Genomic DNA, 238 nt, shown 5'->3' on the forward strand with positions numbered 1-238 from the left:
AACTCTGGTTTTCAGTTGAAATTGGAATTGTTAATTTACCCAATAATAGGAGTGCATTGACGATTTTTTCTTAACTCGCAAAAATCTTCAAACAATTTGCTACCGATTGGTGATAAAATTTTTTGGAAATAATGAAGTAGGGGGGATAACGCCTTTTTTTTCAGGGGAGATTTTTCAAAAATTTATATAAAAAAACGTCCTAACTAGCAAATGTTTTTTATTAGCTCGCAATTTTTTT

The sequence above is a fragment of the Diachasma alloeum genome, unplaced genomic scaffold (assembly GCF_001412515.2).
Source record: "Diachasma alloeum isolate Michigan unplaced genomic scaffold, Dall2.0 Dall_scaffold_00195, whole genome shotgun sequence".
Classification (NCBI taxonomy): domain Eukaryota; kingdom Metazoa; phylum Arthropoda; class Insecta; order Hymenoptera; family Braconidae; genus Diachasma; species Diachasma alloeum.